The 26,773-nt window shown below is 41.7% G+C and overlaps 1 long non-coding RNA gene across 1 annotated transcript in view; it reads right to left on the minus strand.

Moving 5' to 3' along the window:
- Positions 1-1,437: 1,437 nt before the first annotated feature.
- LOC119491380 overlaps positions 1,438-26,773 on the minus strand; it is a 349,936-nt gene continuing 324,600 nt past the window's right edge. Inside the window, exon 3 of the long non-coding RNA XR_005207598.1 lies at positions 1,438-1,726. This is a non-coding gene — a long non-coding RNA (uncharacterized LOC119491380). The remainder of the gene's footprint in view (positions 1,727-26,773) is intronic.

Here is a 26,773-nt window from a genome sequence, read left to right on the forward strand (position 1 = left end):
TCCAGATGAATGTCAGTTTATGGAATTTTGGTAGAAGGCTGAAGCCCTTAAGAGGAACTACGCAGGGCCAATTTGGCCCATCATCTTCTTTACTATGAAATAGTTTTGAAAGTGTAACCATGGCCTAATCGAGTGTTAGAAATTAAAAGTGACAAGAATACCCTTTATGTGATGTTCCACTTTAACATCCCCTTTCCGTTGGCTACTGTGTAATACTTGCGAGTAGTCCGGGATTTGTCTCGCCTGGCTTCCATTCAGCTGGCCTGACTTCAACTATTGCAGTCACTCAGTCTGAAAAGCCTTTCCCTAGCAGCATATTCTTACACAGTTCAAGGACGGGACTTTGGGCAAACTAGCTCTCAGCAGCACCGCGAACCCAACAACCCCTGGAAACTCAGCGAACCCCACGCTGCTCTGAGCAACAGTGGAAAGCTCTGGACTGCAGAGACACAAACACACACACTCTCTATGTGACCAAATGGTCCTCTTCCATAACAATTCTGAATGGGCTGCGGGCCTTGATCTTGTACTGAATCCAGAGGGATCCATTGTGGGTGTGTAATATTGGAGATGAGATCCAGGGCAAAGGTTTCTCCTTTTGTACTCATTGAGTAAATTTGTAAAGAGGCACCTGATATCCGTCGGCCTTTGTTAGCAGTGAGGAGATAAGTTTCTCCTGGTACTCGACAGACTGTATTTAAACTAAAGAAGATTACAGTTTTACAGAGAGATGGAAGGAATAAGACAGAATGAGACAGAAAAGGATGATGAAAAGAAAACAGCAAACACTAACAAGGTCAGAGATCAGCACCGCTACAATAAAACAAACTGGTGACCACATAATAACCCCAATGTGACAAAGGATGAGACTCCCTCTGGTCAAATATCACAATCTGGCAACTTGTCTGTTCAGCTCCAAAACATGATGTGCAATGAAAGAAGCAATCAATATTTACAGCTGAATTGCTTGCTAACCCAAGGTAGCAGAAATATCTGATGTACACTGAGTGAAGTTGTAGCCTTAGCTAGAAATGTGACACTCTACAGGGCACTAATTTCAACTGAGAAACACATGCACACAGAACACATTTTCCTATTCCTTCATGCAGTAGCATGGAAAAAAACCCAAAAACTTTTGTCATGACCAGGCTATCAACTTATCTCTACTTTGTATATGATATCGTAATTGTATTACATAGTTAGTAGGGCTGTGAAGTCAATGCTGAAGTGCCTTAAACTTGCATTCTTTCTAATAGCCAGCAGGGGGCGACTCCTCTGGTTACAAAAACAAGTCAGATTGTATAGAAGTCTATGAGAAAAATGAGCCTACTTCTCACTTGATTTATTACCTCAGTAAACATTGTAAACATGAGTTTATGCTCTCAATCGCTAGTTTCAAGTCTTTTTCAATACAGCATGATGTTCATTTAGTAAATTATGGTGATGTCACAGTGACTACGTCCACTTCTTATATACAGTCTACGGTATTGGCAAGAACCTGGCGATACGATAGGTATCATGATACAGGGGTTACGATTCAATATATTGTGATACTGTAAACAAGACGATATATTTTGATTCTTTTAAATCTAATTTTAGTAAAAGTGTCATAGTATAAAGAACACATCGCCAAATTAATAAAATCTGAGTTAAAAAAAAAAGTAAACTTATCACAGTCCCTTTAACACTCAACATCTTAGCACTACTTTTGGTGCAATCTGAGCCACTCTCGGCCACAAATGTTTGTATGTGAACAATTTGATTAAAAATCGAGAATCAACACAGTATCACAAAACACAATATAGCGATTTTTTACACCTCTAAAAGTTAGCCTGATACAATCGGCAATCATTTTCACATGCCCCCTCCGTAGCTTCGTCTGGAACATCAAACGCTTCTGTGTTTAAAATGACAGTCAGAAAAACCTGTTTGCTTTACTGTCTTGACATGCAAGGCTGAAGGGGAAATTGAAAGAAACACAGGAATGAGCAGCAAAAAGGTGCAAAAATAAAAAGGACTACTGTATATGGAATTCATTTACATCCTCATTATACACCAACTGCATGCATTTGTTAGTTTTTCACACAGCATAAAAAATGAAGTTGAGCCTCTTGCGCCTGTTGTGACAGAGAGAGCTGCAGTTTTGTTTTCCCTCTATGTAATTTCCAACCCCTATTATTCCTTAACTATGTTCTTTCTCTGCTCACGATATGTTAAGCATGCACACTACAAGCACACAGAGACCATCCCACAGTGGAGAACACTGTGTACCAGAGGAGTGATTTATTACACGGAGCTGATGATTCCCAGGACAATTACAGCCAGCCTAAGCAACAGGCTGAAAATGGCTCCTCAGAGTGTGTACGCACAAATAGGCAAACATACAAGGAGTACACAGCGTACGTGTGTATGAGTGATTCAAGACCAGTTGGCAGCATGCAAGCGATAAGTTAAGTCGAGGAGAACAAGACCTACTGTCCCCAAATTGAGTCATTGTTCTTAGTTAAATATGCACAGAGAAACATCCCATATATGTTTGTATTTCAGGTGTTTTAGGATTTCTCTGAGGCAGCATAGTGACTGTTTAGGAGACAGATGGACTAAATATCTAAAGCAAAGACAAAGCTCTGAAACACACACTCACAATTGGATAAAAACTAAGCCAAAAGGTGTGTTTAGTGGTGATGAGGTGGTTGGGGTTAGGATGAGGGTAAACGTTAAAACAGTAGCGAGGTTTTGACTGAAATAACAGCAAACTGTTCTAAAATGCAAAGTCACTGTGAGACTTTACAAAACAGCCAAGTATCAACATACCCTCATACAGAAAGTGATTTGACTTCACAAACAGAGAGCGCTCCCTCTTGGGGGAAGGGAAACGCCCTCATTTGTTTCCAGTGCAACCTAACTTGTTTGGAGGGCGGCTGTCAGTTTGAGCTGTAATGATCCTTCTCAGTAAATTTGACTGATGTCTAAGTATGATTTAAAATAAACACACACAGAGGATGGAGAATGGATCAAATCTACGAATGTCTGCCAATAACAACATATCCCAGAGGGCCGTGCAGGGAATGACTTGGCAAACACGAAAGAATGGGAAGCCCCATGAATCATTCTAGGAATGCCATTTCTTATCCAAAATCGATTGCAAAAAAATGCGTCCAGTCCGTATTATGACATTTGTACAAATCCAGGGTCATGGTGGTAAAGTAAGCTAAATGTTTCTCCTGTAACTTGAGACTGCAAAAGGCTAACATGTGGATACTAGAAACCACCACACACAGATTAAAGCAGACATGCTGTATGTGAATGTAGGGCTAACACCACAGTGGAGCATACCATAGTTGTTTTCTATACGGGCAGGATAATCTTACATAAGTGCTTGCTGTGCTTTGAGGATGAGAGCAGCTTTGCAACAGATTCTGGCGAGCATCTTATCTGTCCTCATAAAAGGTATCGACAATATCCACCCTGCTCTCATCTTTTTGGTATTGCAGTAATTTAAAATATTTTCCCTTGAAAGCCACAAGCTTGGCAGAACAGCTAATGTTGGCTTTATTACAGCAACCAAGCGGCACACCCCAGAGTAATTAGTTCAGTACCAGCATAACAATCGCACATATCCAAGTTTGTCCCATATCAAACTGATCTCCATTATGATAGAGAAAATAATAATACATAAAATGTATTTGTTACGTTTGTGGGGATTCAGTCCTCTGGCTTTCGGTTCTCCCACCCATAATGTTCATAGGAGTTGGGATCATAGTAATACTGTTCTAAATCACTTTACGTGTTGCTTGGGAAGAAAAAGTTACCATTTATTGCCGAGCAAACACTATAAATGTCAATGTAGACTACAAAAATAATCCAAAACATGTGTTCACTGGCACTTTAGAATGAGCCTATGATTTATAATATCAGTGATGCGGACCCTCTAAATGAATATCTAAGGAAAATGGTCATCTCGGTTCTGACCACTAGCTCATTTACAGTTAAATAATCTGATTTATTCTTCACTTCTGATCACACGAGAAACCGTGCAGCACATATTAAATCAGCTGTGTCATTTGCATTCACCCTTTTAGACATAATCAATGATCCATTTTTTTATAAATCCTCCTCTGGGGTTTTACAAACTCTATTAAGGGCTACATTAAATGTTTAAATTATGCTTCTTTCCTGTGAACAACTAGTCCAAACTACTGTATCTGGAACAGAGATGACTATTCAAATTCTATACTTTTGAAATTAGGGCTGTGTTTTGGCAAGAATCTGGCGATACGTATCATGATACAGGGGTCACGATTCAATACATTGAGATACTAAGACAGGCCATATATTGCGATTTTAAAATCTAATTTTAGGAAAACTGTCATAGTATAAAGACGAGCAAACCTTTTCAATGCAGCAACAAAATGGTCAAAACTTAAAAGGGAAGTGAAATTACAGCATATAATGTATATAGTATATAAACATAGAATTGAATTGAATGGATTGGGCCCATTGTCACCGATATCCAATCCAGCTATTTGAGTCAGTATTGGACTGATATGTGATCCGGTATCGGTGCATCCCTAATTACAACACTGCTACCGGTTGGGGGTTTAACAAGTGAACCACTGTCTGCCACAAATCTTTGCATGTAAACTATTAATTCAAAATCGACAGTGTTTCTGGGAATTGATACAGCATCACAACGCATAATATCGCGATACTCAAGTGTATCGATATTTTCGTAAATCCCCGCCGTGCACGTCGGTATGTGCACTTCCTCATGTTTACACTGAAAGCGCAGTGGGCCGTTCCAATCTCAGCTGGTCTGCAATAGATCACATGTGCACACCCAACCCCCATAACCCTTTACCCAAGGCCACGACAAATTGCTTTCAAGTCAAGAGCGGATCAATATATTTGCCGGTGCTTTCCTCCTACAGCCTGGAATGGGATTAGGGTAGAAGAAAGGGCGTGAATTTCAAGAGACGTACACATACACACAAACACACGAGCAAGCATTGCTGATGTGTAATTCTGGTGGAGAGGCATGCTAACACTAGCACTCTGTCAGAGCGGGTTCATCATTCACACTGCTTGCTTCTCAAAATGACCGAGATAGGGGAGGCAAGCTGGAAGTAACTGGAACTGATCATTGTGAGTGAGTGTGTGTGTGCGTGTGAGGGATAATGCATATGCATGAGGAACTGTAAGTGAGCGAGCAAATGTATGCATGCATGGGGAGTGGGGGGTGGGGGGGGAAGGAGGGTGTCCACGCCCTGTTATATAGAAGCACGAAAGCACACACACACACAGTCGTGCCATGTGAATTATGAAATGCCACTCGACACTGCTGATAGGAAAAAAGGGAGTGTGCGTTTGTTACTGCACATGCATGTGCATGAGGCCTGTGCATCTATATTGTATAACTTGTATTTGTGCCCACGGCTGCTGTTTATCTGGATGTGAATTAATGATTCAAATTGAAACCAGTTAACAGTTGGAAGTGGCAGAGCAACTTCCACTGGTAGAAGCCGTAATGTGTTCCTCATAGGAGGTTTTGTTTAGTACAGCTGTTCACCCGGTAGGAAACATACAGTGATATAATAAGAGCTTTTATTCTAATTTTGGGATAGAGGCTGGGGGGTTGAGGGTGAAGGAGAGGGATCCAGACAGAAGACAGCAGTAAGGGTGGGGCCCATGGAACATGGCACACACAAGTGACTCAGCCACACACACTATTGTATCTCAACAAGGCATTTTTGCTCTAAAAATACACATTCAAATACGGCAACCTGACAGCAATTATGCCACAGTCATTATCCACGCAAGTGTGAAATTTCGCAGCCCCCCTTTGATCCGGCGAGCACAGCTTGTTAACGGACCGATTCACTTCAACTGCAAGACGGTATTTGCTTGAGGAAGAGGTGATGTCAGCGAGCAGGAAGTCAGCAGGTGGGAAAGAGGAAGAGGGACTTCCAGTAAAGTCTTGCAGAGCGTCTAACAGGATTTTACACTGAGCATCTGGAGCCAGGAATGCATGGGAACAGTATTGTGAGTAGGAAGAGAGGAAAGCGGGTGGCATCTGCCTCAGTGATGTCATGAAGTGAGAATCAGACAACCTGGTCCTGGTGTTCCCACCACGCACGGATGAGACAATGACGCAGCATGACTCTAAAACTGCGTGTGTGTGTGATGTAAGCTCCCTGTGAAGGACACTAAGTGTCAAATTTTCTAAACACACACACGCATGGATCAAATCATCCTTTTGGAAAATATAAGTGGACAGGAGGGGGGAGAGAAAGCTCCTGAGACCGTGAGATACAGAAACAGAGGGATGGAAGTAGAGGTGTGAACGCTGAGTAAAGAGGCCCAACATAAAGAAAAGATTTGTGTGCTTCCTCTGGCTGTCATCTCCCTTCCTACCACTGGGAAGAAGTGTGTCAAAGAGTACATTGTTTCTCTCTATGTATCTGTTTGTGTCCATCCCTTGCTCTGGCTCAATGCCCCCGTAGTCCCGGCAATTCATCCTCCCTCTCTCTCTTTCTGTATGTATATCCTTTGTCACCCTCCCCCTCTAACTAGCAGTTTAGTTAGGGTGCTGAGAGACAGGAAATGCCTGTAGGGCAAATGAATAAGAAGTGGCAGCTGCCCATGCGTGGTACGAATCCCGAGAATCTCCTCAGTGTCATCCCTTCACCCCACCCATCCTCCCTCCAGAGAGGGAGGAAAAGACACGGAGGGCTGAATCACGCCATCTCCTTACTGACCAATGTCATTCTATTCACGCGAGGTTATATTTGAAAACGCAAACCACTGGTTGACTAGTTGCCAAAGTGTCAAGTTGAATTGTCAGATTTAGAGACAGAAATAATGCTGTTTCCTACCCACTTTTGATCTTATGAAAACATGAAACATACTGGTGTTCCAGTTAGAGCTGTAACGGTTTGAGTATTTATGCAAACCGTCATGTTACAGGGATCATGGTTCGGTGCACGCAGAATACACGGTATGTCAATTGATGCACGTAATACAGAACCACATTTCACAGGCGCAAGTCCCGCCTGGAAACTTTTAGCTGTACGCCGTTAGCAACAGGGGAAATTTTTTCACGACTACACTTGGCATCACAAACATTCAAATAGCTGAATAAGCAGAATAAGAACAATAAGCAGAAGGAAGTAATGCCACACTGAACTATAAACGGTCAAGCGTTAAATGCAAAGTTAGGTCTTACACTTCCCTATCGGTCTTTACACGTGGTTTCCAGGATTTCCACCCAGAACTATTTTTAGCCAAATGCAATGCCACCTCAGTCCTGACGCGTTTTATTACCAATTTAGATAGTAGACGATGGCTGAAACAATAGTCACAGTAGTCACACTATTTAAATATACGGTATATGCCTTGTTAAATAGCATCTCTGCTCTTTGTTTATTTCCCCTAAAGGTTTAAACTGGCAATAGCAGATAGGGTATGCTTAGGGCGTGGCTACCTTGTGATTGACAGGTCGCTGTGCTTAGCTCCGCCCTCTCGTGGCACTTATGGTTGCAAAAAAAAAAACAAGATAACGACGGCCAAAATGCCAAACTCGAGGCTTCAAAACGGCAGTCCACAAACCAGTGGGTGACGTCACGGCGACTACGTCCACTTCTTATATACAGTCTACAATTTAAAGTAATTTCTACATCTATAGATACAAATCTGTCTTCGTGATTAATGGCTCTGCACCGGACAGTTTACCTTTTAATTTACTCAGCCAACCGTACTAAGTTGATTTACCCTTTGACCTTCGCCTTTCACGTTTATGTGGAGACAAACATTTACTTCACGCAGTCCAAACCCAACTGTCTCTAGCCTGTCGTCTCCAGCTGCAGATCAGCACCCATAAAGGGTTACCAAGGGTTACCATGCAAACGTGGGTAGGTCCCCACACAACGTAGAGATCGTAATTTGGTTTATTGGTTCCTGGTTTTTATGAGCTAAATTTCCAATTAGCTTGACGAGGATTAAGACTGACACAAGATGAAATGATAAGCCGATGATGGTTGGTCAATGAAAAAACCGTGGCAGGTGGAGGTCAACTGCCCTTCAACCACAGGCTCATCACATTCTACTGAGCAGGGTGTGTGTGTGTGTGTGTAGGGGACATAGCCGGGGTATGTTGGACTAAAAAGAAATGTTTGTACAAGTGTGTGTATCTGTGAGTGAGTGTGTTTCCTGCCGTTCTGGCCCCAGCTGTACCCAGATGGCCTGAGAGCACAGTGTGCTAAGCTAACAGAGACGAGACAGAGACATTCACCCCGAGTTAGTGAGCTGGAAGAACACTGTGGCCACATTTCATCCACAGAGGCCACGCCCTATTACATATCCCCTATTACATACATTAGATACGACATGACGTTAGTATCCAACAGCTTTAATTATTGAGTAACCACATGACTGTAATTACTGATGCGTTGACTCCAGTAAAATCAAGCAGCTTGAGTGCAAATGGTCTTTATTTTAAGCTATCCTAACATTTTAAGGCTTTAGCAAACAAATTTGTCTTGCATTTTAAGTTCCCTAGTTCTCTAATTCTACATGTAAAGTCAAAAAGAGTAATGATGCATGCAAAGAGGTTAAAATTAAAGGTTAAGTCAAAGAATTAAACAAAACTGTCCATTTTTTTTTCATCTTCCTGTGTTTCTTAGTCAGAGTAGATGAGGCATCACACACCTCAATTATTGAGATAAAAAATAAGGTAGTCACAAACTAACGATTGCATCAGCTGTTTTTTTTTATTAATCTTTCAATTATTTTTCAATTCTATAAATCTTTTAGTCTATGAAATGCTGAAAAAAGTAAGAAATACCTACCACAAGTTCTTTAATTGTCTCGTTTTGTCCGACTAATAGTCCGAAACTCAAGACATTAAATTCAAAATTATATAAAAACAGAGAAAAGCAGAAAATCTCGTCATTTGAGAAAATATTTGACTTTTTTGCTCAATTAAATAACTTAAACAAAAAAAAATCTGTGAATTGTTGCATATGAATTTTCATCAGTATACTGTATACGGAAAGACATCATGGCAAGTATGAAAACAGTAGAAACGGTGCTACACGAGTGTAGTTAGTTACTGATAACACCAGCGTAGGCCACACTGAAGACGCCATCTTATACTCACCACAAATCTTTCTGTCTGCAGTATCCTGATGAGTTTTTAGGGTATGTGCATATCTACCTGTCTTTACTACTTTCTCTCCTTTTAGCCCGTCCATTGCCCCTTTTCTATCACTTCTCCACCCTCCCATCTTTCCTGCACTCATCTCTCATGTGCTTCGTTAAGCTCTCTTCTCCAAGCTTTCATTTTCCGCCATCTCCCTTTCCCCCTCTTTCATCCTTAAATATCATCCTTGCTCTCCCTTCATTTCGTTCCTTTCTCTCCTCCTTATCCCGCTCAGCTCTCTCTCTGTGTCTTTAGGTTGGTCAGTTCAGCAAGGCCGAGTTACATTCCTGGGATGCCTGCTACATATGGTCCACATTCCAGCCGGTCTGCCGAGAGGCCCACCGCTCCTCACCGCTGGCCCTGCAGAGACCAGCCCAAAGCTGGGCCTAAAATAATCTTAGCACAGCTTTAGTTAAGCTCAGCCTGTGCCTGCTTGAGGTTAAAGCTAAAACTCAGAACTAAAACGTCCAACCTGAGTCTACAAAGATATTTCATTTAGCTCTCTTTCCTCACATACAGGCTGTAGTTTCTTTCTCCATATATCTGTTCCCTCAGGCTACTACCTTCTGGCTCTATGTATGTGTGTTAAGAACTTTTTCCAGTGGGCAGGCACACGTGTTTTACATATGAGTACGGGGCTGGTCTAGTAAACCACACACAGCCTTGCTGAGGAGTGGTGGCAATCTCTCTCCATATGAGGCAGTCGCAATATAGTCTGGCGGACACAGTTGGAATACCGTTAGCGCCGCATCACCAACTATATCTCAGACTTCGCCCATGCTGCACACGCCCACACATCCTGTGCATGTGTGCACACGCAAGGCACAGACAGAGAGTACATCTGTCTCTCCATCAGACGATTGCCATACACACCTACGTATGGCACGCCAACATCTGCCAAGGAGCTTTGTCTGTCTTAACCAGACGCAGACACACGCCCTTTTAACCCGCTTACAATTTCTGTACTCGTTAACCTCTTACAACTGTATTAGAAGCGACATTTAGATAGTCGACAATTTATATTCATCCTAAAGCGTGTAAAAAAAAATGTGCCCAAGCTAGTCAAAGTTAGCTCTCCAAGGCTGTCTGGGTGTGGCCATAATAATGTGCAACCTCACTGCAGCTACCGCATTTCCACCGCAGATCCTCCCCTCTCTGATTGGCCATCGATATCAATCAATGTTCAGTCCTGCTCACTTACACCGAGTCACTTGATGGATTGGTCGTTCACAAGCTCAAGTTAGCAGAGGAGGAGTGACTCATCAAATGACACATTTTTGTACATGGTATGGTTCTGATCAATGTCGGCAACTCTGGCGGTTGGTAAATCGGTTCCAGATCTTTCTGTGGGTATTTTCGAGAGTTAAGTAAAAGGCCTGTTTGTCAGACTAAACCCTTTCCCAATTTGCCGACCCACACATGCACACACATGTTTGCATAAAATATGGCAAATACTCACACACAAAGCATCTACATGCACTCAAACTTTCAGGATGAATTGACATTTGACTCTAGATTATAGGGCACACACACACACACACACACACACACACCAGATACCAGTCTTTCCTCCCTCTTACATGCCCTTTCTGTGTGTGTCTGTCTGGGGAGTGGCGCAATGGACGTCACCGCTGGACGGCTGTATTAATCACATCCAGCAATACAGAGATAATGACTGTGCCAGCTTACCACTAACACACACACACATACCTTACACATACATACATACATAGGTCAATTCAATGTGGCTAAACAATCAGAGCCCAGACAAAGCAAACACTCCAACAAGAAGGAGAGAGGGAGGGTGGGAAAGAGCTATACTGTACAGTATGTACGTAGCAGCAGGATGTCTGTAGTGGTGAATAATATCTGAGCAGCAACTAACTTTATAAAGTCATTAAATTCTTCACAAACCAACAATAATTACCCTTAAGTTGCAAGAATGCAGCTACAGAGGCTGCAGATTCACTTCCTTTTTTACTTGACATTGATTTGAACTTCTAACCTGGTGCATATTTCCTGCAACTCACTCAACAATAACAGCAATTTCAAATCCTTTTTTGCATACACCCATAACGTATCATTGGAACCAAAGTCAGTGAGGCCTTGTAAATACATTATCACACCTCCTATATGTGAAACCAGTCCAAACGCAGCACTTCCTGCATATTGAGCGTGTGGGTGGGACATCCGACATTACTACCACCGAGGTTAGTGCTCTTAAAAAACAGTTCAATCGGTGGCATCCTGATAATCCAGATGTGTCCAGTGGCCCAGACTCTTACCGGCCTGCAGCATCATGTATAATTCACTATTCATACCTAAAGAGGGGGTAATTACAGCGGGCCGGGCACTCTTGAGGAAAGGGAGGAGGCAGTGGGGGGAAGCCAGAGTGAACCCTGTGGAACTAGCGAGCATTTCCAGTGCATCTGTGGCATGAAAAGTGCATTTTTCTTTGACTCATCATGTAGAATTGGAGGAGGAAAGGATAGTTTACAATAAACTCCTCAGTGCTGGGCTGGAAAATAAACAGCAATGGGATCCTCAGAACTACAATCTGGGGGGAAAAAAGGCAAGTCATTGGCTAACAGAAATGGGATTCGCACAAGGTCAAGTTATCCATCAGGAGCTTTGATGCCAAAGATCAGAGACGACAAGGTCTGACCAGTCATTCGGCTGACGTAAACGGGATGCAGGCGGAGAAAGCCACCGGTTGCTACACAGAATGCGAAGACGGCCCTCCTTATGAATCATAACCGGACTCGACGCAGTTTTCCACCCAAGAATTTGAGCTTTGGAACCTGCAGCTTAGATAAGTTGTTGTATTTTAACCCACTGTCTTCCTTTTAAACTGAGATTGCATAAGCAAACGTTCGAGGGCCCTGAACACTGCCTGCCTATAAGATTACATAATCCCTGTCACTAGAAGTCATAGAAAAAATGGGGGACGGAGTACACATAGACTGGTTAAACTTGCAACAGGTTGATGAGCACAATAATAACCAAAAAAAAGCAAGCAAACAGGCAAAAAGCTTACAAAAAAAACTACAATATGTCACAAGAATTGGCAAAGTAGACAAATAGGCCTACCTTTTTTAGCTGTAAGCATTCCACAGGTTACACAACCACGCCTTACCTCCACCAATTAACACCTCTCTGTAGATCCCTGGAAGTAGATCCTGATGATCTAAAGTTAAAAGACAAGAAGATCTACTGAAGACACCTGGAGACACTGAAGGGAGGGGGAAAACAGCATAAGAGAGAAGCTTGAAAGGGGAAATGAATGACGCGGAGGGAGAGACAGAGAGGAGGAGGAGGAGGAGGAGGAGGTGGGGGCAAACTCTCCACATCCATGTTGCAGCTACAAAGGGTGGGGCCTTGAAGGAATTCACTCTATCTGCTTTTTCCTCTCGACTTAAAGCTTATCTTAATTAGACTATACAGGGGTCAGTCTGCCTGTGTGCACTCAATTATGATGTATAAATGCATTGCAAAGAGTAGGAGGAAGGGACTCCTCCATATATTCTTTGACAAGTCAGGAAGACTATACTGTGATATAGAGACAACTCCTTCTGCTCCATTTAGATGCATTCAACGCCCAGAAGGTTTTGCCATGATAAAAAAAGACACACCCCATTATAGTCAGATCTGTATCACAGAGAATAAAGATTATATATATATATATAGGCCTCGATCAGCCTGTGATATAACACTATATAGCACGCTTTCCTCCTGTGGCCTTTTTAAATGTCACCTCTGCTAAAAAAAAAAAAAAAAAGTTGTATTTGACAGTCGCACTTACTTTGGTTTCAGGTAGATCCACTCGGTTCCACCGTGGCGCACGTCACTGGTGTCAAATATGCGCAATTTTGTGGCGAGTCTGGATGAGATTTGGAGGATTATTAGGCTCTTCTCTGCTCGGACTGTTTCAACCCCCCCACACACACACGCCCAGTTCGCCTGTGGCATTCATTCTGGCTACTGTAAAGTTGCCACGTCCTTTTTTTTTTTACTTATGAAACCCAAAAGCCAAGCAGCAAAAAAACACTCACTTCTCTACTGCGTAATAGTCCCTATAATAAACCAAATAGGTGCGCACATCATCAAGATGGCATTGTTATGTAATATCTTCTCCTAGATGAAAATGACTGTATCTATAAAGCCATTGGTAGATATATAGAAGACTACTCGAGTAGAAACAGTCTGGTTTTTGTGCCATATTTCAGTGCCTCACAGAAAAAAAAACCTCAGCCACACCTTAACTCTCAATCAATTTTTTTTTTTCTGACAGTTCCAGAGGTTTTCGACGAGAAGCGAATAACTTCACCCTGATAACACTGTCTGCTGTCTCCGCTGTTTAACGTTAAATCTCTAAAAGAAAAGGAAAAAGATAATGTGAAATCGGTCCAGTAGTGTGAGTATCCGGTTGTGCCGGTGCTGCTCGCTGCTCCTCGGGTTCTCCCTCCACCGGTCTCTCTCTCTCCGGTCCAACTCCTCTCTTCAAAACCGGCTTCTCACTCCGATCAGCTGGCAGGGCCGTGACGTCAGCGCACACGACCGGCCAATCAGGAGCGCACCGGAAAAGCACACCGGCTGACGCCCACCGTGTACGCACGGTGACGACCAGGTGCGTCGACCAATGAGGCGAGATGCTCTGTGAGAAATAAGGCGGGCGTTAGAAATAGTGACCAATGGGAGTGCAGCCGCCCATGGGAGGCGTTTCATCCTCTGACCTATTAGGTGTTGGGAAGTATGTGTGAAGTGTTGGGAACTTTTTCTACACTAGCAGAGGCTACACATGAAATTGAATATATTGGAATAATTATGAATAGTTGAAGTAACTATAATAATGTAATGAGGTTATTAGTCAACACTTCATAATGTCAACTTGTAATAACCGTTTTTTTAAGCTGTCAATGTCAAATGTTGTTAATTGTATTCTAGTAAAGCCTAGTAAGTTTTATTCCTATTGCCCAAAATCACAAATTTCAAGTTTCAAGTTTATTTGTCATATGCATTTAAAAGTACAGTGAAATGCAATGAAATGCATTTTACCCTGGCTCTCTCTCAGCCCTGAAAATCTATAAATAGTACCGTTGATAAATACTACAATAAATAAGACAATACCTGAGAATAAAATTATAAAACAACCTAAAACAGCCATAAAACAATCCACAGCTCTGCATTCATTTAGTGCTACTGTTCATGTGGATCTACCATATGTACAACATGTGTCCATATCTTTAGACATGCAATTCAGAAAACAAAAAAACTCCCACAAGTCTATTTTATTCTGGCAAAGGCCTGGTTTGTCTATTTTTTTTAACTGGAAATGGTCTGATGCTGCAATATGTAACCAGACTTAACCCTTATCCCGTAATTGTCCTGAAACTGGGCATACACTGCAAGATATTAGCCCGTTTCTGGCCCGAATGGCAAAGATGATCAAGGAAGCACGTTTCTGTCTTGTTAGCATTGTGACTCGTACAGACCTCTGCTAGCAAACAAACTTTACCTACCTTGGAGCTTTCAAACTGTCAAATTGTGAGCTTTGGCTTTATATTGCCAACAATCTACTCGTACAGTAGGAGTAGGAGTTACACAACAACATTTCCAAAATCATACAGTGTATCCCCAGCTTAAGAGGCCCCTCAGGTCTTCTTGTTTGGGTCTTTTAACTGTTCCCAGGTTAAAAACTAGAGGTAGAACATGCACGACCATAAATGGTTTTCAAGAGTGGCATTTAACAATGTATGAGACGTGCAACAGAAGTAAACCTGGCCAGACCTGACCTTGCCACTGCAAGCCACAGAACAGAGCATCGCCCATTGCAAATAAATAGAACATTTTCCAATGATGTAATCCGCCAGATCACACTTCAGGATATTCTTTTATAAATTATTAAATTCAGAGAGACAAAAAACTGATTTATTAAAAACGTAAAAGTAGCCGACAAGGCTGATGCAGAAGTAAAGCACATATCAGCCAATTAATCGGCTATCCTGCTCCAAACTATCGTTATTTTATCGACCTTTAAAATTCCACTTTCGGTCGATCTCTATTAAAAACTAAGGGTGATCGAGTCTTTGCTAAACTGGCTCCTCACCTATGAAACAGCTTCCCCATTTAGCATCAAGTTGGCTAACAACGTCTCAGTTTTTAAATCTCATCTTAAAACCAAACTTCTTCCTCATTCAGCTGTTTGTAATGCTGCATTATAACAGCTGCTTACAGTGTAGCTGTTATGTCCTGTCATTGTCTTTTATTGTTACAACTCTGGAAAGCACTTCCTGTTTGAAAAGAGCTCTATGAATAGACCGTTATATTATTACTATAAGTTACAGAGGTTTTAGGGGCACATTATAAATTCTCTTTGCAGTTATGCTACTTTATACGTTTGCATGCATTTGCTTCCAGTTGGAAGCAAATGCATGCAAACGCTTACCATTATGTGAGGACAAAATGGCATTAGATTTCCGGTGTCATTATACAGTATGGTACTTTATTCATTACGAAAAGGCAACACGACTACTAGTTGGACTTATTGGTCTTTACTCTTGACATTTATTGCGGTGCTAATACAATGCCCCTAACCGCTCGAGTAAAAGAGGCACTGAAATGGTGCTTTTCCACAAAAATAAATTCAATTTAAAGCTGAGGTACAGATGCATATTTATCTTTAATGATTGCCTACCAAAGAGAGACACAGCAATGTGGTGTCAAACTCATGACAAACACTCCCCCGACCCTCCATCCACCTCTTTATATACACATTATATACATTTCCCATCCATGGTCCCTTAACAAGTCTTCATGAGGAGCCCAAACAACAAAAAATTCTTAGCATTTTTAACTGTTTTTCATCTTTTTTTTTTTTTAAAGGCAAACGCAGCATTCCTGTGGTTGGGTGTGGAGTAAGAATCGGGTTCCACTACCAAATAAGTGATTGCACTTCTCGCGAATGGAAACCTCAATTGGAGGCTTGCTCGTTGAAGTCACTACAATTCCACATTTGGAACAGAGAATGGAGCGTCCTACATTTTCCCTTTTGAATCAGAGAAAAAAAAAGAAACATTTGAGTGCCGGCTGTGGAAGTAACTCTCTCCAGAGGATTCAAGGTGAAATGAAAATGATGTGATTTACATGATGAGATCTTTGTTGAGAAGATTAGCCATGTGACTGTCCGGATACGGTGGCAACAGAGTTTGGGGACTGAATGTGACATGCAGACATGAACAGCAGAGAGTATGGAGTCTTTGATATGGACAAGCAGTGCCTGGTGCTGCATAATTGAAGATACCTGAAGTCTTCTCAAGCCACTGCAGTGCATGCATGAGAAGAACCAAATCTTGAGTGAATTTTCTCATGACTTTTTAATGTAGTGGATGTGTTTGTGCATGTTGCACACGCACATTGTCGCATGGATTTTGAGCGCGAGGATCATTAGATGGTTACCTGTGCATATATAGTATGAACACAGATATTGTGTGTGTGTTTAGTTGTGTGAGCGATGCACATGTCCAGGTACAAACTGTAAATGCATGACTTCACGTCAGAATCGAAACAATGCAGTTTATACGGCGCCATGTCAGCCAATCTTTTGGCTGAGGCACAGAGCAGGAAAGTTACGCAGATCAAAGGCAACAACCTGTCAACCCTTTTTGTTGTAACGTTTTAAACAGGCAGTAACACAATGCCGCCTCAGCACAGTGACACAGCTTTTATTCCTCGCCTCAATTTATGTTGATGCATTCACAAAGCTGGGCAGGAATGCGCCGCGGGCACACATCGTTCAAGAAACCAATCCTTCCTCCTCTCGGTGTTCTTGAATGATTTTAACCACACCGTGAGGTGGATGTGACTGTCCCCCACCGCCCTTTTCTCTTTGTATCTGATAACTTAAACCCATCAGGGCAGGGTACACCATTCAGTTCATATCTCAGGGGTGATGCAAGGCAAAAGTGTTCAATAAGAACGCCATTCTGTACTGTAGGCATGTCATTTCATGCCATGTAGTCTGTACTGACTGCAGTGTAAACGCATCTGCATGAATATGCTACGCTCCGAGCTAGTGACATAGAATAAAAAGTGAGAAAGACTGCTTATGGTGGGCAGGAGGGGAGGTGGATGGGTCCAACAAACACAGAACTTTCAACCAGGAGACCAGTGTTCCAGACCGGTGTTGTCACATGTATTCCGTACTGATGTCACGTGGTTTCCATATGTATTTAACTTTATATTACGTTTATTTTAAGGCCAACCATACAGGGTTGTGTCATGAGTGTTGATATGCATTTATCAGGGCTGAGCCCTTTTTAGAGGTGTGAATATGTTGAAATTGATGGAATAGTTTTGGGGTATTTTACATCTTTCACTGAGTCAGACGACATCTTCATTCATTGGTGCTTTTCTTATGTCCTTAAATGCAGTATTTAATATGAATTAATAATTTGAATTAATTAATATTTGTGAGGTTAGCTTAGCTCTACACAATAATGACATTTGTAGTATTTTATTCTAGTGAAACATTTTGTTTGGCTAGTAATAGTAGAAGTAGAAGTGGTAATATAAAGATTGAAATCCTCATTAAAGTATTAAACCCTGCACATTGGGTAAGTTGTATTTGAACTGAGCTAAGCTATGCTCCAAGTATCTAAAACCTTATTGTAATTAGACGAGACGTTTTATTTTTCTCCTCTTCAACCGTGGTGTCTCACCTTTCACAGAATGCCCGTGGCAGAATCGGAAGGACGGTGCACAAAATGTACTTTTGCTGATATATAATTTGAACTGCAGCATGAGTCAAAACTTAATTGAAGACTAGATTGCTTTGCTTAGTAATCTGAATTTGTAATCAGCATCCTTTGAGTCACATCTGCAAAACATTTTGTGGCTGGTCTTGCTTAGTGTGGCGATAACCGGTTTGAGAGGCTTCTTTAGATCCTCTGATGCATGTAAGCTAAATCAAATGACTATTATTGCTCACGTTGAGGAAGCATACCTCCACTGATATTTTACAAATATAACCTGAGTGATTCAGCGTTATCAACAACAATGAAGAGAGCATCATTCTTTCTTTAGAAAAGACAAATCACAGAGTAAGCGAGCCTTGACGCTTTGCCTCCGGTGTGACGTGTTTGAGTTTATCAGTGGAAACATAATGCTGCCACTTCCTGTGTCTGTCGTAACCACACAGCACAGACTCGAGAACAGTGCGGTGATTTAAGTGCAACCTGTTGGTTAGAGCCACACGTTTTCCATCCATGTCTCCCTTCAATGCATGCTCCTCTTTTCTGTCTCTTACTTTGCTCGCCGAGAGCATAAATCCCTCTCTTAAACAGATTCCAAGTAGCAATTGGCACCTCTGCCAGGCAAGAAGCAATCTGGAAACTATTCAAGCCAGGTAATGGCTCTCCAAAGCTGAACAGAGAGAACACATTGCATATAGTCACACACAGTACAACAGGTGGGGGACTTTCTGCTTCGAGTGAGCGAGACCGACTCTCGCAGATGAAATTGAGAGCCTGAAGCCATAAGTCAGAGGGTTCAACACTTACAGTCTGCAGAGGATATTACCAAAACCAACCTGGCCATTCAGGATCAGGGTATTATGGTCCAAGAAACTGCAGCTCCATCATTTTAGATAGTATCCTTTTTTCCGAGTGATGTAAATAGAGACGCAGCAGGTAAATATGGTCTATTTGGCTGATTTATTTAAGTATTTATTTTAATTATTGAACATGTGAGCAATGTTACAATAGGCCTCTGTATTGAAACAAGACAGCCACGCTAGTGGCTCTGTGAGGCTGTACTTAGTCACAGCGGTGTGTTATGCTAAATGCTAATAATACATCCATAAATACTTCCTGACCCTGTTGTAGATCTCACATTGCTTGGATACCAGCACATATAGGAATCAAAGGAAATTGAATAGCTGACAAATGGGCACAGGAAGCCACAAAATGTAATCACATTGACATCACAGTGCCCTTTTGGAAAACGGAAATGAAAACCACGATTACTGTGAGCATAAGCGGAAAGAAAGGTGGCAAAAGCAGTGGGAAGAAGAGAGAACACGAAGGTGGTTATACAGAATTCAAAGAAAAGTAGATATGACGAGAAGCACGAGGAGAACCCGGAGAGAGGAAACAATAATATCTAGGTTACGTTACAATATTTAAAATAGGAAAACATAATACAGGAAGGTGTGGATTTTGTAATCAGGAAGAAACTTTAGAAAATGTTATGCTTTACTCTCCAAAATAATGAGAAAAGGGAACTGGTATTGAAAGAATAAAGTTGCGCTATAATCTCTTACAAAGGTAGTGGAGGTTCTAGGGAAAAGTGTTATATGTTTTTGTTTCAATAACTCAGGGGAATGAATGTGATGGAGAGAATATAACTTTAGATATTTTTTAATTTAATTAATTTAAAAAATAAATAAATATATATTTTTTAAATTAATATTTAAAAAAAATAAATAAATAAATAAACAAATGGATAAATAAACAGATAGATAAATAAATAAATAAATAAATATATATATATACTGTATATGTACAGTATATGTGTTTTTTAAAATGTCTCATATAAAACGTTGTTTGCCAACCGCCATAAAACACCAAGGAGAGCTAAGTGCTAACATCAGCATGCTAATATGTGCACAATGACAATGTTAAGATACAGATGTTTGCATGTATAATGTTTAATATATTCACCATCTCAGTTCAGCTAATGCTTTAGCATTCTAACATTTTCTAATTAGGACTAAATACAGCTGAGTCCAGCTGAGGCTGATGGGATGTCATCAGTTGTGCGATTATTTGTTCTTAAAGGGGACATTGCTCATTTTCAGGTTCATGCTTGTATTTTGGGTTTCTACTAGAACATGTTTACATGTTTTAATTTTCAAAAAACACTTTATTTTTCTCCCGTACTGTCTGCCTGAAAATGCTCCGTTTTAGCACCTGTCTCTTTAATCGCTCCTCCAGAAAAAGCCCAGTCTGCTCTGATTGGCTTGCGAGAAAAATATGGCACACCTTTGCAAATGAAGGCTATGTTGCAAATCGCATACTTTTACTTTTTACTTTTAGTACATACTGCAGCTGCCCTTACAAAGTACGTACTGTTGCATGCAGTATGCATGCAATTGGGACATACTAGTTTGTTGTAACATTGCCCCTGAACTTTGACCCTCTTGCTCATATATCTGCTGCACAGAGGATTGTGGGTCAGAAAATCCAGAAAAGCCTGCAACCTACTGCATACATACTGCATTTGACATGTATTGGGACATACTAAATCTTTTTCTGGCATACTAAATAGTATGGTAGTATGGGTATTGGAACGCACAGGTAGTTCTCAAGCTGTGGGCGACATATTCTAATGTGCCTGCATGTGACATAGGAAGGGGAGCCAAATCTGAATGGCTTGTTGAATCACAAGTTTTCTGATCTAGATAGCAAACATAAACTGACTGGGTTATCTTATTTAATAGTTTAGTGGTTGGTAAGCAATCATGATATGACCCCTTAAAACACGAAAACTAAAATTCTGACCTGATGATGATGCTAAATTAAAAGTCAAGGAATTGTCAAAGTCATAGGCTTCATCCTCTGGGGACCATGGATGTGTGTGTACCAAATTTCATAGGAATCCACCCAATGGTTGTTGAGATATTTCAGTCACATTGCCATCCTCATAGCCTGCCTCATTAAGCTGGTGTGCTTAAAAATCTGCATCTAGATGTGTCAATGTTTGTGCAGCACATAATGTATCTTTTCACAGCTACTTAAATGTACTGAAAATGAGTCATCGGATTCTGATCACCTTAATGACAATGTTAAAATAACATACTCCGTGTTCATGTGGTTATGGCACTATTTAGTTCTTGAAGTGTCAATACTTTTCTGTTAATTATTATCCACAGAGTTGCACTATCCAGTACACCTTTTAGCAGTGTGTTATTTTACTATATCAGTTTTCAGTTAAACAGCATTGAATTGCTGATATCCAATGACCTCCTTCATAGCCTGTTAGATGTCTCACATACACCTATTGTTGTCTTTACTCCAGAGTGCTGACTCTCCCTCAGTCTCTGATTTTACCACTCGAAGTGTCCACCGCTCCACCACCCATCCCGTTTTTCCTCGTCACAGTTGTCTCCCACACTGCTCTTCTCTTTCCAACATCCCCACAATTAAACATCTATGGGCTCCTTGGGTCTGGTCCTCTCAGGCTGTCAGTTAGACATCAGTCACAGGGGAGTACGGGGAGCACCTCTGTCACTTTAAGAAAGGCCTTTGGCGTAGAGAAACTGATTAGTAGTGCTGGCAGCCAACCACGTGGAGTGCTGTGTGGAGACCGAAGCCAATGAGAAGCCCTGCTGGGTGGAGGTTACAAAAGCAGTCTGAACCCAATGACTCAGCAAAGTTGGGTGCGTGTGAGATGACACTTTGCAGCGATTTAAAGGGCCAGCGTGCCGGCTCGCAGCCCTCCGAAGGAAGCTGAAAAATGCACTTTCAAAATCAGGCCAAGTGTTCACTCCCTCCCTCTTGTGCAGATCACTAAAGTATGTGGCCCAGGTTGTTCTGCAGGGTTGTCTGTAAATGCTGAACAGAGTCCAGAGTCCAGATCTTTTTTTTTACTCCAGGGACAATGTCAAACTAATAATAATAATAATATATTGGATTTATATAACGCTTTATAGTAATCTCAAAGACGCTTAAACTAAGTGTTGGTCATTAGAATATGTTTGTTTTAAAATGATCCACCTGGGAATTGTATGAGTCTTCAGCTAACTTCAGTTATGCAGGAATGATTACTATGAATGGATTCTATGTCATGAATTTAGTTAATTTAGTTTTGACCTGATTTGTATTTTAGGTCGCTCTCTTGAGGATATCACTCATGTCTTACAATAAGAATCCTCCCCTTCCTATAATTTGTTTCCTCCAGTATGACTAGCCGAGTCATCCTCACACGGAAACACAGATTTGCAGTTGATAATGAGTTGTTCCTTTCAGCTCTGTCATAGATCGAATGACCCACATTATGTTCGCTGTTCCTTCTTCCTCTCTATACTGTTAACACTGAGCAGTATTGTGAAGAAGAACGCAGCTCTGTGAGCAGCAGTGGAAACTTCCATTAGGCCACAGGAGAAGTATACTCCTGAGTATTGTTCTGGTCAGGCCTGCAACAGTCAGCACACCTCTGTGACAAGACGGGGCTATATATAATATATATACTGTAGCTAGCAGTAATTCAGCAACTGCAGCCATCTCCGGCATCCCAGCTACCACTGCAAGAGGAGAAAGGGCCTCTTAAAGACATAGTTCACAGCTCCATGTAAAAGAACAGATATATGCTTGTTCTCTTTCTTGCTGAGGGTTAGATGAAAATAGCAATGCCACTGCAATCTGTCTGCTCAATATGAAGTTGGAGCCAGAAGACGCAAAGCTTAGCTTAAAGACTGGAATCAGTTTTTTTTTTCCTTTGGACAGAACCAGACTAGCTGTATGTTCCCCCCTTGGGTGTATAAAGAGAACTGGATACAGCATTCAAGGCGGGGCCCCGTTCATTCCTCTGAAAGTTGCTCAGTGGCGCAAGAAGCAAAAAAAGCTAGACTTCCGAGCAGGGTCTGAAATTAGCCTAATCAGAAATTGACATCATCAGGACACCTGCCACTTTAGCAGTCAGGGAAAACGCTATTGATGGGAGTAGAGAACCGTAGTTGTCTGCTTTCTTGGCATCTCATGTCTCTGTGACTATCGATTCCTCTTGTTGATGCTTTCCGACAGATACGCATGCACAGTGACGCGTACGCACGCTGTATCATGTTTCAGTTTGTTTTGGACCGGAGATGCGGCGGAGAGAAAAAAAAACGCTCAACAATGTGGCGCTGCTAAACCTGAGGGGCGCACCCTATTTTTGCCAGATAATGCGACACTGTGAACAACAAACCTGTGTTTAAATCAACAGGAGGAGAGTTAGTAACGTTACCTGTTAGAAGCAGGTGGGCAGCACAGTCCTGAATGGATAAATAGCGGAGTTACTAATATTAACGGAGGTGCCATTGAGTTATTATTATGAGGCGTTCAAAGTCTGCTCAGGAAAAAGGAATAGTGGGCTACTGTAAATTACAACATTTTCATGATGTGTTCCCTGTAATCTTTTTTTTGTAGGAGATGTTTTCACAGCAATATAAAATAGATATTAGAGAGAGAATTATGACCTGTTTAACTTCCGAACGCTAACTCTAAGCAGCATGCCATGACTTTTTTTTAATCAAAGCAAATATTTAAATAATCATAATCATTTGAATTGTGTGTTTTTATGCAAATAACCACTATAGATGACAACAACAAAGTACAGTTCAGTACTTTGTACAGTACCCTCCCTCCACGGTGTAATTTTCACACTGTAATTTACCATGTACAGTATATAATGTTTTTATGTAAAATATATCGAACATTGAATGACATCAGATCTAAAATGTTATTCCTTCATTTAGCGCATAGATTTCAAAAGTGGCAGATAAAATTTCTGAGTGGCAGACAAAAAAACAGTAAGTGGCAGTAAGTGAAAAACGTTTAGTTCAGACCCTGCTTCCGAGTATAAAATTACCCGGATCATCCGGCGATCTTCTGCATCCATTGGACCCATAGCGTCCAGAGACTCTGCCTCCCAGCCCTCGGCCTGGGTCTCATTCACATGAACGAAGGAAGGAAAATAACTCTGGATTCAACTATTTGTGCATTTTACAACTTTTAGGACCTAATGGTTTAAATGAGGGCTATTCAAGAGTTCGTACTGGGAAGTTAATTTACCTCAAAAAAAATATCAGTTGACTTACAAACGTCTCTTTTCCGATGTAAGTCTAAAAGCATCATGTGACGGACACGGAAGTTGTAGTACCGCTGTTTAGCCACTATGTAAAATATGCTTCAAAGCACGGCGCTCTTCCTGGGGGCTTGGGTACATATGCCGAAAAAGTTTTCTAGCTTAAGGGTTTACTTCTGGGGTATGTGGCCCACTGATATGAACAGTAGTGTTTCTCCTGATGCCCCCGCCCGCGAGCTCCAGCTCGGCCCATAGACTTTACATTGTGATGACGTCAAAGATGTTTAAATCCCTTTTCTCGGCTAGAGGAAAGTTTTACAAATATAAAACCTTCATGGATCAAAAATTCATAATGGAAAGAGTCATAATCAACCTTGTTTGCAATTTGAGCTGTCCTGTCAACAGTTTCACAGATGTCTCTTTTACAATCGTGGTCTATGGGGAAAAAGCTTTTTAAAGCCCTGACACACCAAGGACATACTTGCTAACTGGCTGTCGACTGCAGTCTTTGGGGTGTTCAAGTGCAACTTGTCGGCCAAGACAAAGGCGACATGAGGCGACTCAACAGGCAGCCTTCATCACCGCTAGTTCTTTGATGTCGGGTTGGTGTGTCTGGAAAAAATTGGAAGCAAGGCTAATCGGAGGCGCCGTATCCAGGTTTTATTATTATAAAATTTAACATTCAAAAACATCTCCATGTCAAAAAACAATCTTGATCTGAAATTTCCTAAAACCTTAAACTAGGCAGATATAAATACTGTAAAGTAATTGATGCTAGCTGTTAGCTATGAGACACCAGCATCAAATTGTAGTTTTTTTTTTTAAATCTCTCCACATTCTTTGAGTTTTTGTCAACCAGACGGCTGCGTCTGACCCAATCCTGGTATCATGATAACATATACAAAACAAAATGATATTGCGTAAATGCCAGTGTTATAGACACAATGGACTTTCTGGAATGTTAATTTTCTTATTCATGCTCACAATTCAAATTGAAAATCCAAGTGATGTTCAACCAAGACTTTGTGAGACATACTTTACAAGGGTTCAGTACATTCTGTTCATAATCGTCAGCTATGCAAATTCACAAACAAATGAGAATTTATGGCAAAGGGTAATTTTGCTGAAAACAATGCCAGTGAATGAATATTTAGATACCGCTGTTTCCTTTCTATTCACGCTACAAGGTGACTGTTTGCATAACACTGGAAAGGAATAATTATGTTCCCAGTAGATTAGACATTGGTCCAAAGTGCTGTCCTCCTCGTGCTCTCCTCTCTGTGCTCGTTGTACTCTGCTGCAGTCAGTGAACTGTAACCGCTGCCCCCGGTCTCCGTCACCTCTCCACGTTGAGTTTGTTTGTTCCAGGAAATATTCTCACTTGAACCCTGAACCCTTTAAAAAGTCACCTACTTTCCTCACAGCTTGAGCCAGAAAAGTGTGTTTTCTCATCGATCATGTGATCCAGCTGTTTCATAAGCTCGCCGTGGCTGTGATGTCAAACACACTCATTCATGGAACTGTAACCTGGATTAACTAGAAAGACAGGGTATTTTTATACATAGTCACAGCTGACATTAACCTCTGAACTGCCGGTGTAGCAGAGTTTTTCGGTTTAAAGGTACTTATTACCCACTATTCCCCAGCACAGCAGACAGGGAACTCTGATCCCTTTGCATGTAAGGACGAGGAGGCCACGGCAATGTGCACTCATGCCCGAATTCCCGGAGAACAGCGTTTCCATAAGGTTTATCTTGGTTGCCACATGCAGGGCCAAGGCCTACTTACTGATATGATTAGCCTTGCTGGTGGAAAAGGAACACATTATCCTCAGACAGTCTGATCCAACCTCCATTCTTTCCAAACACCCTTATTTGTCCGACGCATGGAACGACTAATGGTGGTAGTAACTGAAATGCACCTCTCTCTTACTAAAAGAAAGAAAAAGATGATGAGACTGTTGAAGCTAATAGATGGAGACAGGACGGCAGAGCTGTGGCCGGTGAAAGGGATGACATCACTGCGATAGGGAGACTTTGAGAGAAGACGTGTTAGTGACAAGTGGTAGCTATTAGAGCTGACAGGCCACTCTCAGGCACTTTCTTTTTCTCAGTAGCAAAGTGCCAGGGCTTGCTCTTTCACACCAGCGGGATAAATGTTCATATCGTTCCAAATCTTTTGTTTCATTTTACCCCAAAATCTCATACTCATTGGATCAGTTTGTACCTCCAGCAATACTCATGTCCGCTTTCCACGCTGCGACACCATGTGACAGTATTGCGGCAGACACACCAGCAAGATGCCTCAGCCCCCCGACTGGCACTCCGTTTTCCGACGTGCACTCTCACGGATCAATAACCTCTTACATAACATTCTGGTTTGGACTGGAGGCCAGATTTCAGCTGACTGGAACATGTGACAGGGCTTTGACTGTGTTGACCCACATTTTCCCTTCCTCCCCAGATCCCTCGACCCCTCCCCTCCCTTCCTCCCTCCGTCTCCTCTCCCCACCATGTCCCTCCAAGAGCCCAAGCCCCTCTCTACCCCTTCACACCCGTCAGGAAAGCAGTCATGTAGGCAGTCAGATCCAGACTTGGGTGGGTCAGGCCGTTCTGCGACGTGCCCAGACATGCACCCAGACAGAGTGAATGACACACACGGGGAATAGCTGGTGGCTGAGCAGCAGCTTTTACTCGGACAAATGACATAACAGGGGCGGTCATGGAAAATGTT

Source organism: Sebastes umbrosus, chromosome 7 (genome assembly GCF_015220745.1).
Source record: "Sebastes umbrosus isolate fSebUmb1 chromosome 7, fSebUmb1.pri, whole genome shotgun sequence".
NCBI classification, from domain to species: Eukaryota; Metazoa; Chordata; class Actinopteri; order Perciformes; family Sebastidae; genus Sebastes; species Sebastes umbrosus.